This window comes from Astatotilapia calliptera, chromosome 10 (assembly GCF_964374335.1).
Source record: "Astatotilapia calliptera chromosome 10, fAstCal68.1, whole genome shotgun sequence".
NCBI classification, from domain to species: Eukaryota; Metazoa; Chordata; class Actinopteri; order Cichliformes; family Cichlidae; genus Astatotilapia; species Astatotilapia calliptera.
Window position 1 is genome coordinate 18,718,961 of NC_137431.1, and position 13,171 is coordinate 18,732,131.

The window sequence follows — 13,171 nt, forward strand, 5'->3', positions numbered from 1 at the left end:
TCCAGCATAAAGTAACACTGTGTGTTATCAGTGTTAGGAGTGTGTATTTAGTGTCCTTACCGCCCATGTGGAGAAGCTATTTCTTAATCAACTTGTTCTCCCATATGGAAAAGAAATAGTAAAAACTTATATGTGATTACTCATGAAAGTGGCCACTTTCTCATTACTTTCATACATTTTTTTAGTAAGTATCCAAAACATACAAGTTTCATTATATAATTTTTCAAGGGATCTTATATCTGTTTTCACTCTTATATGCTTTTCATACAAGTTTCACACAAGACAGATACAAACTTTATAAGATATATCTTTTCCATATGGGCTACTTTTGATGCTTCTGCACTTCCTTCTTGAGGGCGGTATGGCTGAACGAGTGGTGGCCAGGATGAGGCGGTCTCAGATTCTTTTTGCGAGGTATAGTTGCCAAAGAGCAGTCTTACAGCAAATCTAAGGCATTCCAGGTGACTAAGAGCAATATGGAGGGCAGTGGAGATGGCATCACTGGTGGATCTGCTTGCTTTATCGCCAGACTGATGGGGGTTAGTCTTTGATCTGTTGAAGCACCAGCCTTTAAAGCATTTTGTTCCCACAGGTGTAAGAGTGATGGGTCTGGAGTCACTGAGGCTGCGGGACAGCAGCGAGGGTGACAGGGTGAGATCGATCTTTTCATGTCTGCCCTTTTCACTTTGTTCACAGTGAGTCTCTCCTTGATTAAGTTTTTTTTTTAAATTCTGGCTCAAACTAGAGAGACATTGTGCTTATTTATCTCTTTTCAGGTCCAAATAACCAGTTTTTGCCTTTAGTTTTGTCTTTTCGGTGGCTGTGCTTTGTTTTTCCTTTTGTGTGATGAGACTGTGTCTTGGTACAGAAAGCAGGCAGTTGGTCTCATCATCCAGTGGCATAGGTTGTACTTTTCTGGCCTCAACTCTGGTGTTTGGAGGGCATCACTGGCATCACAGCTGCTGTGGTCCCATCAAGATGTTTAAATGTTGATTGATAGTTCAATGATGTCAAGATCAAAGAGCTTATTACGATTACGAGACAACAGTCTGTGACACAAAGATGGTTTCTTGCTGAATAATAGCCACTAAATATTCCTGGAAGTGAATTTCAGAGGTGGTGAAATCTGTTTTGTGTATGTCTGTGTGCTGTGCATCTATACTCATGAGGAGCCATTGGAGTTTCAGACTTCGAGGAAAAATTTTGGAAGTGAAGATATTTTATGTGCTGTGCTGAGTGTTCTCTGTATGACGCTGAGGGACGGGAATACTCAATAAAGCTGAAATGAGTTGGCACAGCGCAACTTTTCTCTGGATGTTCCTCATGAGATGACAGGGTTGAACAGCAGCTATTCTTATTCTCATGCTTTTCTCTCGGTCTCACTGAAGAGCCTGGGGGTGCACTCGGTAACATCTTTGTTTTCTCGCTGATTTCTCAGAAAACACAATTTGATATAGTTCAGACGGTACGTGTTCATTTATCATCAAATTCCCAAGACGGACCTGTTATTTCACCTTTGCAGAAGTAACGTGAGCTGGAACAACAGTCACGTGCAGCTCATGGCACAATACTCAGTGAAAGCACTGTAGATCATTTAGAAAGTAAGAAGTAGTGCAGGTTATGTTATGCTGCTGGCTGTTAACGCTCACCACAAATTACTGGTAATTCCATTGTTTTTGCTGTTATTTATACATTTTCAGTCTTCCCCATTAGTTCAACATATCAAGTCATGAAATCACTTTCAGCATTTGGCACAAAACTGGGAGAAATTCTTAAACAACCTCCCAATAAAACACTTTTTTTCCTCACACAGTCAAACGCTGAGAGGCACTAAGGAGGATGCAGGCATAATAAAAGACCCCTGCCATCGATATGGAATCAACAAACAGAGAAAAAAAATCTACCAAACTAACTTTCAGCAGAACTCAGTCCTCACCACCATCTGCAGTGGATTTTGCTTGGAATGACAAATACACACCCGCTGAAGCGCTTCATCGCAAAAAAAGGGGAAAGGGCTTATGTTGTCGCCTTATATGTATTCAGCAGGAGATTGTAAACAGCTGGAACGGGAGACGGTTTTCTGCTTTCTGTTGCGAGAAGCGCTGCGTTAATCAACATCTATGAACGCGAGAGATCAGAAAAGGGAGCGCTCTTCCTCGTCCTTCATCGCTACAACCCACTTGTTCATTCAGTCACAAAGAGTATTCAGTATTTAAGTTTGTTTCAGGAAATCAATTTTGAAATTTAAGTTATTTAAGATTTTAATAGACAAAAAAAATTAAAAAGCCCGAAAAAAGGCAAAATAAAAACTTCTCCCATTTTGTATTTAATTAATTTTGACTGAGTGAACTGCACACACTACAAATTGTTGCAGACCTCTGTTAAATTATTTGAAAAGCTATTAACAACATAATCACAGTAACTTGCTTGTTTAAGAATATGAAACAAATAATTTTTTTTTACTGGAGTAACATCAATCATGAGGTTTTGCTAGTAATTAAGCCACTACATATGATGCACATTGATGGGAAACATTTTTTTGCTCTATTCATGTGAAAGCACGTTTCTCTGAAGTTATGTTATAATAACAATACTACTACTACTACTACTAATAATAATAATAATATTACAGCACAAGTAAATCAGTAAAGCAAACACATGAACCCAGTTCATTCATTTCTACCTGCATTTAAAAACTATTTAAAAACGTATTTTTTAATATTTTTCTTCGCTCAGAAATGTAATTCATTTGATTTAATTACTTCTTGCTCATTTTTGGATCATTTTATAATGTTCGTCTTGTCGCCCGGTAGTCTGTTCGTGTCTGCCCCTCACACCTCTGCTCCATCTCCTCCATCCGCTCTACTGGAGCCTTCTAAGAGAGCACTGCACTCACCTGAACCAGTTCGCCCATGAGTTGTAAAAAGCCACTGATTTGACTAAATTGGCACAGATGGTCATTAATCCAAATGATGTGGCATCATATGCTGAATTTGTTAACAATTTTAAAAGTGTGTTTACTGTGATACTGGCTAAAAGACCAAGTGGGAGGAAAAAGCACCTCATGGTGCTTTCCTTCATGACCTGATAAAGCTGACGAAATGTGAGTTGGTTGCAAAAGACTTGCCAGTCACCTTTGACCAACTTGTGTCTATAACTTTAGTCACCATCCTGTCAAAGTTAGATCTCCAGAACATACGTGATGTGGACATTGAACTCCCACCAAGAAAAGTGGTCATTACTCTTTGCACGATTCAGTTCTCTCTCTTACCAGTTTGCAGTCTCAGATTCCCCCACAGGAGATGAATCAATCCTCCCAGCGTTTTATTGCTGGGCCTCAGCCAGAGCCAGACTCCGGCATCTGTCAGATCTCAGGTACTGCATTGGGTAAACAAAGTTAAATTCACCTGTCACCCTGGAGTTCAAAAAACAGTAAGCTTTCATCAAAGACTGTGCATCAGTTGCTATTTTGAATTTTAACCTGTGTTTCTGTGCAAATCCAGCAACAATTCCCTGTGTGTGTGCTCACTGATCGCCAGAATGATCTACACCACCTTCCACAGAGCAACTTTCTCTGTTTCTAACAATCTGTAAATAAAACTTCCTGCACTTTTCACAGCGTTCTGCACGCGGGTTTATCATTCTCTTGTCTCATGACAAGAACACTAACTATGCGCTGTTCTGTGATTAATTTAAAAACCATTTAGATTACCAAACGGGTTTTCTACGGTGGCCCTGAGAGGATAATGGGCTGCAACTTAAAAAAACAACAACAAAAAAACAGCAATAAGAAAAATGCTGCAAAAGCACACAAAACACAACGGAAATAGGAAAAACGACAGCAGAAACAGGAAAAAAACAGATTTTCAAAAGCACAAGGGAAGTGTTTTTGGAGAGACAATGGCTGTGTCCCAATTAAGAGACTGCACGCTTGAAGTACGCATTTAAAGTGCGGTTACGTCACTGCCACGCGACGACGGCTGTCCCAATTCGAAGTGTGCTTCAAATGCATACTCCAAATGCTCCGTCGATTTCCCCAAATATCAAGCGTGCTCCGGTGCACGCTTCGTGGTCCCATATATCCCACAATTCATAGCGCGGCGGTGGGTGTGGATAATTTTGCCGCAAAATACGGCAGAAGGGAGCGGCTGAAGAGGTTGTTTTTTGGTTATTTTTCCAAACTTTATTGAAATCATAAAGCGAACAGTCAGTCATTCCAGTTCAGTTTGTACAGTAGACATACAAGGCAAATAAGAGTAACAATATACAGTACAATGAAATAAGAAGGATAAATAAATAAAGGATAAAAAAAGAAAAAAGGGGGGAATGTGACAGACTTCATAACAACTTTGTATTTGAAAGTTGTGACAGCTCATTCGTTAAACATTTCTGACTGAATTTCAATCAATGATAAACCTTTTTTATTGGAAGTTAATTTAAGAGAGTTTAAGTAATATTCAATCAAAAACAAATTAAATGATGGGGTTGAGTTTTGAAATTTACATTTATGTATGTGGAATTTCCCTAATAAGATGGAGCGGCCGAAGAGTGAACTGTCAAAAGTACTGAATATGACGTCACTTATTTATGTGCCAATGTGTAATAATTAAAGTCAGTCATATATCCACAAACACAACAAGCTGAAAGTCAGTGATATATATATATATATATATATATATATATATATATATATATATATATATATATATATATATATATATGTGTGTGTGTGTGTGTGTGTGTGTGTGTATGATAATAAAAACAAAAGATTTTCTCCTTCATTTCTGTCAAACAAAGCTGTATGACACGTTTCCAGTGGTTAGTATCATGGTTGCTAGGCAACCTGAACAGCGCGACGAAGCGTATACAGTCCCATTTCACAAGCCTCTCACTTCCGCACTTCTCGTACTTATAGTACGCACCGTACGTGGTACGCGTAGTGCGCGTACTTCAAGCGTGCAGTCTCTTAATTGGGACACAGCCAATAACCCGACGGACCAGTTGCAGGAACCAAAATATGCTAAGAATTGCGCTGGGAGACACTTAAAAGAAGTGGAGGATCTATCGGTTTTGTGAGAAAAGAAAAGATGAGGTGAGCGTGTTAACCTAACTATTAGGTTAACACGCCTAAAAACTATTAGCCTAAAAACCCTGATAAAACAGGAACACCACCCCAAAAACAGTTGTTTTTTCTGCAACTGGTCCGTCGGGATATTGTCTCCCCAGGAACACTTCCCTTGTTCTTTTGGAAATCAATTTTTTCCTATTTCTGTTTTCTTTTTTTCTTATTTCCGTTGTGTTTTGTGTACTTTTGCAGAGTTTTTCTTACTGGTGGTGTTTTCTTCAGTTGCAAGGGAGGTTGAAATTACAGTGAGAATTATTATTACTGCAAACAGGCATGAGGAGCAACAGACGAAGCCATACATCGCAAACACAACCATCAATGAATATTATTTTAATTTGTTAAGGCACTGCATAAGCACCAAGAAACCCTTTTTCATAGATGTATTAAAAACAGCTTTTAAAAAAAAAAGTTTAAGTTTTACAAATATTTTGACAGCAAAGATTAAAAATGGTCTAAATCAGCGGTCCTTTTTTGCGCCACGGACCGGTTTGTTCCTGACAATATTTTTACGGACCGGCCTTTAAGGCGTCGCGGATGAATACAACAAAATAAAACTAGTACCAATACCGAAAAAAGATTTATTCATAACACACGTGAAAAGACCCAGGAAAACCAAGTTAACGAACCCCCCCCCCGCTAAAAGCCGATGAAAAAAACTGAAAACCATACATTTCGCACCCGAGTCTCAACTCTCGCGGCCCGGTACAAAATGACTCATGGGGACCGCTGATCTAAATGATCGATGACCAGAACTACAACCTGCTTACTCAATGAAGTCCATTTCTCATTACATACAGCTGCATGTTTAATCTTTAAACTCCCTCTGGAACCCCAGAAGCAAGATGTCCTTCCTCCTCCTCCTGCCAGCAAAAGCAAATAAACCTCGAGACAAACGTAAAAAACATGTTGCAGTGATGTTCATTCTAACATTTGCACTTCCTGTCATTCACTCCAGTGTTGCCAACTCCTCAGTAAGGAAAATCGCTCGGTTGTCCTAAAAGTCGCTAAAGCCGCTAAATGACGTCATCGCCTAATTTGCATAATTTGTCATGCTAATATAATTGTAACCTATGTTGTTGGAGAGAGAAATAACATCGTGGAAGAGACATAAAGTGAGTAAAAAACGTCCTAAATGCATTTAGAGTTTATTTAGAACTACAAATTAAATTTATTTTAGCAATTATTGTTTTTTTTAATGTCACAATTCCAACCCTGCTCCTTTACCCGGGCTTGGACCGGCAAAAGTGACCCGAAATAGGCACTCTGGTGGAGTTACTTTGTGTGTGTGTGTTTATAAGTAGTTTTAAACCTTGTGATCCACAAAACAGCATAAGAGTAAAAGAGTAAAAGAAGAATTGACTGCGTTACAGCACCCGCTGCTTGTTGAGAGTAAAAGCGATAGGCGCTTTCACGTCTTTTTTTTTAGCGTCGTTAAGGGGTCTGAAAACTCGCTAAATATAGCGACAAAGTCGCTAAGTTGGCAACACTGATTCACTCTCGCATTGCTTAACATCACTCTTCCCTAGTGAAAATATTTAATGGTTTCCGTGGTTATGCTGAAGCACGTGGTCTCTGTTTTCAATCAAAGGTAGCAGCAGTGGCTTTTTTCTTTTAGGGTTTTGGCATTTTAGTAATGTCAGAATTGATGAAGATGCAATCCAGAGACAATGTACATTTCCTCTAAACTATATCTGGCAAACAAAAATGCCAGAGTACTTAATATTATAGTTATACAACAAGGCAGCATCTGTTAACAGCAAATGGGACACAAATGATGATTAAAGGCAAGAAAAATTAAACCTATTAATTGTTTTTTTGTAAACTTCAGTTGTACATCTTTGGTTTTAATTTACAGCTTCTGTTTCTTTTTAATGTGTTATAGTTGAAACCTTCAAAACTGGAGATTATTTTCTGGAGCACGGAGGTCTGTGTGTCATTTTCCTCGTTTGACAGTGCAGGATGAGAGACACAAATTTAAAAGTTTCAATATGTATATAGCTGGAGGAAGGTTTTGGAGAGTTAAGAAAGTAAGGCAGATCTTATAAATATTGAATTCATGCAGTTATTTGTTAATTACAGGTAAGAGAATAACCAGGTGATTGTTAATCCAGACTTTTAATGTTTGTCCGAATAGTCATAAAGTACGCAGGGGTTTGGAGTGGTGAATAAATAGTAGGTTTCAAAACCGAAAAGCCTTCAGGCATTTTTAGAAACCATTCATTTCATGTGGTCCTCTGCACTAAATTAGCTTTTGTTCCAGGGTGTGGACAACTCAATTCAACAAAAACAGAAGCAGGGCCAGCTCATCGTAGTTGAAACAATTAAAACATAAATTAATAAATAAAAATCACTAAAAACAAACAAACAGATGAAACCGTCATGGTCCTGCAGGCCTGATCGCTCTGCCTCCTCTCTCCCTTCTCTTACTTTTTCTCCTGATCTCTTTGCTCTCAGGTGAAGCAGGGGGCATCCTTTGGTTCCTGGCTTGTTCTCTGGGAATGGGGTGTTCCCAGCTTCAGTCCAGCTAGCATGCCAACCTCTCATTAGTTCATTAGGCCCTGTGGCTAAAGCCGTTTTTCTTTGTGGTGTTTTCCTCTGGTGCGTGCCTTGGCTGGACTTGAGGCGCCTGCAAAGGAAGGATTTATTACAAACCTAAGCTTCTCTGATTCACACTCTCCTGCCCACCCACTCACCAACAGACAATGCTTTATGGAACGAAAAACACTATGAATCGCCTATAGATTATAAAGGAAATACGAGTAAGGATTCAGTTCAAGTTTGATAACAACTCTGCTAAAATACTCAGCTGCAGCAGTACTTACTTGTCTTCTCCTTTCTGGTGGTTCCCTGCTGACTTCCCCCCTTTGTCCCTGTGCTGAAAGACAACTTAGCTGAGTTAAATTAACCTGTTTCTTTGGAACGAAATGAGATCCTGTCAAGACAAATGTGCATTGGTCTTTGGGGTTCTCATTTCATGTGCATTGATTCCTGTAATAATGGCAGAGATGCAAGTGCAGAGACCCACCTGAGCAGCACCAATTAGATCATGATGAGGCAGAAATGAGCGTGAACCAAATATTAACACTATCATGGTTTCGCCCACCCAAGATTTTGGCTGCTAGGATGTGAAGGGTGTGGGTCTGTGTTTCACATGCTTATTCCTCGTGCCACTGACTGTGGTCCATGTAGATCCCAGAGGTGTGTTTTTTGTTACATCGCACAGCATTTTCTTTTATCATTACAATTTTTTATGACCTAACGATGTCACTACATTAGTGCTTTTTAAAAATACAAATGTTTTAGGGTCGCAGTCAAAATCTGCAAATTCGCCTTTACATTTTCAAACATGTGAACTTTTTGTTCACTTAATATTTGCCAATCAGCCTAATTGAAAGTCTCATACAATTTCAATAGGGGGTAAGGGTATGCAAGACATTGTTATATCTACCTGAGACTGATACATGCTGTGGTCATGCAACACATGAAAAGGAAAACTAATGGTGCTACACAGCGCTAATCTGAACAACAATGAGTGACGGAAAATTTCACCTGCTGATGTGGCTGTTCAAGGCTCGGCAAGAAAATGAATTTGAAAAAGGTCCTGGAAGGCAGACAGGAAGGAAACGGCAGCTACTTATTTCTCCGGTATGATGCCAGCTTGTCCCTAGCAAAGCATGAGGGAAACTGCGTGCTATAACCGCATGGTGTGTGCGTGTGTGTGTGTGTGTGTTGTTTCCAGTCCATGTGCAGCCATAGTAAGAGCCTGTTTCCCATTGCCAGGAATAAGTTGCACACATTCCTGGTGGATACTGAGCTCCACCAGCGCTGCTCTTTGTCACTGATTTTGTTCACAATACTTTTTGACAGAATTTGGCAGCACAGCCAAAGGCTGGAGGGAAGAGGGTGTTGGGTTTGGTGATCTCATCTCTGCTGTTTGAAGATGATGTGATTCTTTTAGAATAGAATAGAATAGAATAGCCTTTATTGTCATTGTACAGAGTACAACGAAATTGGAGTGCCACTCCCTTGGTGCAAGTTTCAATAATAAATATAAATGTAAAATATAAAAAGTACAATAAAACAATCGCAAGTATTCAAACAATAGTAAGTAAGATATATACAGGATAGCAGCATCAGTCGGTGATGTCCCAATTGCACTGTAGAAGTTTGCAGCTGAATGTGAAGTGATTGACACTCCAAGTCTGCAGCTATCGTTCTCAACCAGAAAGGAGTGCAATGCCCACTCTGGGGTGTGAAGGATTGCTGCCCCAAAAAGAGGTGTATAGATATATATCTCTGGATTTGTTCACAAGGGACGGGAGAGTGCAGCAGGAGACTTACAGATGGATTGGTGCAGTGATGTGGACACTGTACCAGTTTGTTGTGGTGAAGAGAGAGCTGAGCATGTAAGAGAGGCCCCAGGGCAGACCCAGGACACGCTGGGTGGCTGGTTGTGTGTTAATTTCAGCTCTTTTATACTGGGGTTAAAATGATCCCAATTGTTTTCATCATGTAACTATAACACAAATAATGTTTACTTGAAATGACTGCACGCTAAGTGATAACTGAATCAAAAGTATACTTTGGATAAAAGTTGAATGCTAAATTGTAATGTGGTGATGATGGAGGCGACAGATAGAAAAATAGACAGGTGACACGACAATATATAGATGATTACCACATGCAGAGCGTGTAACCAGTATTATAGATGAACATCTGTTATACTTGAATTTTGTTCTTCTTGACTGACAGTACAAACCACCATCATCCCTCCTGCTCAGCGTGTAATTCATTTGGGCCTGGTGTTCATGATAGATAGATAGCCAGAGGGAGTGTTCGCCCAGGGCGCCAAACAGGCTAGGACCGCCACTGCACACGAACACGGGCAGCCCCGCGGCACTCTTAACATTAAAGCAGAAACACACTGAGTAAAACTACAAACATACTGTATACCAAGCTTTATACCAAGAGTTATAACTCCTCACCCTGTCTCTGAGGGAGAGGCCAGCCACCCTTTGGTGAATGCTCATGTCCACCGCTTGTATTAGCAATTTTGTCTTTCTGGTCACTACCCACAGCTTGTGACCATAGGTGAGGGTAGGGAAGTAAATCAACTGGCAAATTTACAGCTTTGCTTTTAGGCTCAAACAGAAAAACAGATACTTCCATGCAGCAGACTGGCATTTTATCAGGATCTCTTGGGTCTCTCTTCAGCTCACTGCATCATGGATGATTAATTCTGCTAATGTATCCTATTTAAAATGTCACGGGTCAAAAGCTCGGGAGAATCTGTCGGACACATTGGCACAGACATTTTCACTTTGAAACCTCTCATTAATTTCCAGCTTTAATGCCTTTGTGAATGCAACATCTTGACACGATATTTGTTTCATGATCGGAGTTATTCTGGTTTTATTCAGTTCCCTGGTGCACAGTTGTTCAGTACTGCAGCAGGATAAGGGACTCTTCACCTCGAATCTGCTCACCATTGAAGAAAAGCTTTGATTTAAAACTTCTTTCATACGTTAATTTTTTTTTTAAAATCAATTGGATCTGATTTATTTATCTTTAAAAAATTATCTTACGTTAAACCAGATAAACTAAAAACATACTGTATACCAAACTTCCTACAAACATGCACATGAGCCAACATTTTAAAACAAAACAATACATAAATTGGACTGGCACTGTGAAACTGCAGTGATTAATCTGTTAATTAAATACTGACAAAAAGCAGATTTTTAATGCTTCGATATTAATTTTATTAACTATTAGGTAATAATCCCAAATGCAAAAGGATTTGATGCTTTATATGTTAGAATTTTGGATGGTTAATATTAATATTTAATATTAATATTTAATATTTCTGTTATTTTATCGACATAGTGATTTATCAAGGATCTCATTGACAGATAGGTATTGAAAATTATTAATGCTTGTGCTTTAATAAAGGTCTGTTATTAGTTTAGTTTAGTAGTTTCTCCCTGGTACGTGCTCTATGCTCTTCCATTTCATTTCATAATTATCTACTCTACTTAGCAACATGTACTAAAGACATTAATTACATATACAATATTTTAACAATGATGGGTGTGTTTAGATTTTATAGATTTTTCTGGTATTTCCCAGTGATGCTTCGGAATGTCTTGAGAGTATTGGTGAAACTGTAGCCCTCCTACTATCCATGCCCAAAGATCTTCCAGGAATGGTGACTCTATTTTCCGGTGAATTGAATAGTCAGTAGATAGAGATTCCACACCTGCTGAACCATACCAACATGGAAGGACAACATAAAGACTCAAAGACACAAAACAGAGAATAACAAAGATGAAGAGGTGAAAAAGACAAATAAAAAAAACTCAGATGGGAAGAGCAGATATCACCTCCGATATCCCCAGCACTCAACACACAGTGACCAGCTGTATTTGCAGACACATATCTTAAAAAACGGGGGGAAAAACCCACTCATAACTCTGCAGCTACAAAAATACAAGACAGAGGGAGAAACAGAGCAATGCTAAAACAACTAAAGCTGCTGCTTTTAATAAAACTTGACACAAACCACAAGACATGATTACAAAAGTGAAACTCAGCACTAGAATATCAATAAAGCAGAAACAGGAATCAAATACTCAGTGCTAAAATCACCAGAAATAAAAGTGACACACTACTAAAACAATAAAACCCAAACCCCAAAATATTCACTGAGAATCCTGGTGTCTACAACGAGAAGAGTGGGAGGGTGAGGATCACAAATAAGGAATGTGGGACATGCTGCTCTGATGCTGTGATAATGAGTCTCTGTGGTAGCCTCCATAAGAGCAGATCCAAGCCAGCTTCTTGATGAAGAATAACACCCTGTCCCATGATGGCAATTCATGCAACACTGCACTGGGAACAGTCGGTACGACAGAAGCTAAAACACACCATACTATGTACCTCCTTATCTTAAAATGCCATGCAATCTTCTCTCCCCCTTCTGAAAATCTTAATCCTTAACAGACCTATAATTTACTCTGTGAAGAATGTTTACTTCTTATGCTAATTTTCCCTTCAGTTTTCATATCTGTGTAAAGTCATATTGACTACAGCGACTGATGTATGTGTGGAAACAATCTGAGCTTTATTCCTCTGTATCGATGTTTCACTTGGCAGCAGCTAAATGACATCTCAATGCTGCGCTTTCAATATGCGCGGTGTGAAACTCACTGGAGCGTGTCAGCCTACATTTTCAGCCTCTGAATGTTAATAAAAGACTATCCGCCCCCTTTTCAGCCAACTCGTGTTGTTTGTACAGCATGCGTTGCACAGTTTGTGTTTCACACGGATGAAGGATGTGCGACTGCATACTCAGAGAGATCTGCTAGATCAGTTCAAGCCAGAATGAACGACTTGGAGTTTCATATCTCTACTGATAAGTCACAGTTCATATCCATGTCTTCCATAAAAGATTAGTGTCATCCAATTAGTATCTGGAAAATTACAAAAATATATATTTTTGTTTGTTGTGACTTATCATGTCACTGTGAAGTTAACTTTGGACCTTTTGGTTGAAAGACTACCACTTCCTCATCTTATTCTTTTAGACTGACTCATGAATAAAAATGATGGAGAGGAGGAAATGAACAACTTCCCTGTGTAGAGATTTGACACTGCCGTGAATGATCCAGAGCTCAGTATTTAAATTTAAAATATCAATCAAATTCACTGCAGTGGATGTGGGTTTTTTTGGTTAAAGTTTAAATCCTTCATAAACACAAACATGTTTTCTCACCTCTGTCCTTTTACGCCTTTATGCTCTTCTCCCCCTCAGTCTCACACTTTTTTCTGTTCTTTCTACACCTTGAATTTATGTAATATCCTTCGTTTGTTCTCATCTTTTCTTCTCTTACTGCTTTCATGGAGTAAAGGCACCCGGCCCCAAACCTTACTTAGTAAATTATTTGCTAGCTTATATAAAACAAACTGCTAGGAGACAAATTGGCAGAGTAAATATAGTCAAAATAAATATGGTCAATTATGCATGTTTTTTCTGTTAATTATTAC